The sequence below is a fragment of the Lithobates pipiens genome, unplaced genomic scaffold (genome assembly GCF_037356315.1).
Source record: "Lithobates pipiens isolate NorthernLeopardFrog02 unplaced genomic scaffold, aLitPip1_a1.2 Scaffold_1, whole genome shotgun sequence".
NCBI classification, from domain to species: Eukaryota; Metazoa; Chordata; class Amphibia; order Anura; family Ranidae; genus Lithobates; species Lithobates pipiens.
In genome coordinates, this window is record NW_027507685.1 from 109,213,627 (window position 1) to 109,217,298 (window position 3,672).

The following is a 3,672-nucleotide window of genomic DNA, read 5'->3' on the forward strand; positions in this document are numbered from 1 at the left end:
ACATTTCTCAGCAGACCGTCGATAATGGACACCCCCCCCCCCCCCCCCCCCCCCATGTCCTTGCGGAAAGTCAGACCGTCCCATGTGGATCTCCCGACACTCACCAGTCACCATCTGCTTTCCACTCCGCCTTGTAACCAACCTCTCCCCCACGCCGGAGGCCCCAGAGTCCGGCTCATATGGGGCATATGTACTACACAGACTCGGGCCAGTCAGTAAACACTGAGATGAGGTTTACAGTTGAAAAATTAAAGTATTGAATTTTTGGAGCTCGGGAGAGGTCTCCAAACTTTGGCCCCTGAGCCCGATGACTGAGACCCTTTGCTTGCCTTTAGTTGGGCCAATTATGGGGCACTATTCCTCCCACTGACACCAATGATGGGGCCCTATTCCTCCCACTGATACCAATGATGGGGCAGTATTCCTCCCACTGACACCAATGATGGGGCACTATTCCTCCCACTGACACCAATGATGGGGCACTATTCCTCCCACTGACACCAATGATGGGGCACTATTCCTCCCACTGACACCAATAATGGGGCACTATTCCCCCCACTGATACCAATGATGGAACACTATTCCATCCACTGACACCAATGATGGGACACTATTCCCCCCACTGATACCAATGATGGGGCCCTATTCCTCCCACTGACACCAATGATGGGGCACTATTCCTCCCAGTTCAATATGGCACCTCATGGCAAAGAACTCTCTGAGGATCTGAAAAAAAGAATTGTTGCTCTACATAAAGATGGTCTAGGCTATAAGAAGATTGCCAAGACCCTGAATCAGAGTTGCAGCACGGTGGCCACGACCATACAGCGGTATAACCGGACAGGTTCCACTCAGGACAGGCCTCGCCATGGTCCACCAAAGAAGTTGAGGTCACATGCTCCGCGTCATATCCAGAGGTTGTCTTTGGGAAATAGATGTATGAGTGCTGCCAGCATTGCTGCAGAGATTGTAGGGATGGGGGGGTCAGCCTGTCAGTGCTCAGACCATACGCCACACACTGCATCAAATTGGTCTGCATGGCTGTCATCCCAGAAGGAAGCCTCTTCTAAAGATGATGCACAAGAAAGCCTGCAAACAGTATGCTGAAGACAAGCAGACTAAGAGCATGGATTACTGGAACCAGTATCCATGACCATGTCCTGTGGTCTGATGGGACCAAGATAAACGTATTTGGTGTCAGATGTTGACAAGCGTGTGTGGCAGCAACCAGATGAGGAGGACAAAGACAAGTGTGTCTTGTCTACAGTCAAGCATGGTGGTGGGAGTGTCATGGTCTGGGGCTGCATGAGTGCTGCTGGCACTGGGGAGCTACAGATCATTGAGGAGACCATGAATGCCAACATGTACTGTGACATACTGAAGCAGAGCATGATCCCCTCCCTTCAGAGACTGGGCCGCAGGGCAGTATTCCAACAAGATAACGACCCCAAACACACCTCCAAGATGACCACTGCCTTGCTAAAGAAGGTGATGGACTGGCCAAGCATGTCTCCAGACCTAAACCCTATTGATCATCTGTGGGACATCCTCAAACGGAAGGTGGACTAGCGCAAGGTCTCTAACATCTACCAGCTCCGTGATGACGTCATGGAGGAGTGGAAGAAGACTCCAGTGATGACCTGTGAAGCTCTGGTGACCTCCATGCCCAAGAGGGTTAAAGTGGAAGAAAACCCTTGTATCGTTTTCAGTCAAGTAAGCTGCCATCTTGGCATCTAATGATTCTTCAACTGCCATAATGCTGCACATGTGATCAGTTATGAAACCAGCCATTGGAAAGTTTGGTTGAGAGCACAACCAATGTGAAAGTTAGCATTTCCGGCATGCCAGGAATGTAAGTGTTTTTTGAAACTGGGTTTACTCTCGCTTTAAGGCAGTGCTGGAAAATAATGGTGGCCACACAAAATATTGACACTTTGGGCCCAATTTGGACATTTTCACTTAGGGGTGTACTGACTTTTGTTGCCAGCGGTTTAGACATGAATGTAAAAAATAAAATATTTATAAAATATACTTTATACTGAGATACTGTATATACAGTATATATACACACACAAAAAAAAGAAAAATAATATTTATATATAAAATATTTTAAAAATATACTGTATTTTAAAAGTATATATATATATATATATATATATATATATATATATACACTGCATTTTTAAAATACAATATAAAGTATATTTTATAAATATTTTATTTTATATATATATGTAACATGTTTATAAAATATAAAATATACTTTATATTGAGATACAGTATATATATATATATATATATATATGTGTGTGTGTGTGTGTGTGTGTGTGTGCATATATATATATATATATATATATATAAAATATTTATAAAATATACTTTATATTTTTATAAAATAAAATATTTATAAAATCTACTGTATACATAAAATATAAATAACCTAATGACAAAGTCCATAGCATGAAACCCGTATAGTCATAATAAGATGTGAAATACTGCAGACGTCATTGGGAGGAATACAAAAGATGTCGTCCACAGGGGCCGCTTGCACACTTCCCTTTGCTAGAAGATATCAGCTGGAGTCTGAGTGACGATCACCAGCAACAAAAAGGCCGTCCGTTCTCCACATTAATATTTCTGCGACAGAGTGCAATTAAGCCGGTTTGATTCTCGGTTATATAAGACGATTTTGCAAGTAATGAAAGAGAAACACGAGGCGACCTCAAGCTGAGAGTATTCATACCTTTCCTCAAACACAAGGCAAAGGTTTTACATTCGACTTGACATAAAAAATAAAGAAGCCTCTGTCTATAATTGTAGTATATAATAACATAAATCACCATCCCTGAACTTGTCATCTCAGAAAGTACAATATATTTCGGTAACATACACACACGGTTATTTTTATTTCTACTTTTTCTTCTTTACTCGATTAAGCCGGTGGCAGAAGCGAGTGAGATACTCACATGGGGATCATTACTCTCTGGGTATAAATGCATTAGCGGTGCTCCCTATTGCTACGGAGGATTGAATGTTGCAGCGTGGAAGGCGGACGTATGGTCTGTTCATAACTCCATGCAGCCCTTATTTGATATTTTCTATGTGAGGATCCATCTCTTGGCCATTTTCTGGTAGAATAAAATAGAAGTTGAAGGGTTGGCCAGACGAATGGCTAATTACATGGTGTGCGCCTTGGAAATACAAGATAAGGCCGAAGTTCCTGCAGGTTTTGTTGGGACATGAACCCACAGGCAGTGACTAATAGGATATTTATGAATGGTCAGGTGAGCTGTGGGAGAGACACACTAAGTCTAAACCTGGTGACATGTGTTGCTGTTTGATAGTCATGTAAACTGATTGGATTTATATGAAACAAGCAAAAGTGTGCTAGCTCCAGAGAAGATATAATCGGATTTAAAGCATTGGTGTGCGATATGCAGGCAGGCAGCAGAAGGTTCATGTAGAGGTGTTAACAAGAGGTAAGCAATGTGTGGGCAGGCAGCGGAGGGTTCATGTAGAGGCGTTAACAAGAGGTAAGCAATGTGTGGGCAGGCAGCAGAAGGTTCATGTAGAGGTGTTAACAAGAGGTAAGCAATGTGTGGGCAGGCAGCAGAGGGTTCATGTAGAGGCGTTAACAAGAGGTAAGCAATGTGTGGGCAGGCAGCAGAAGGT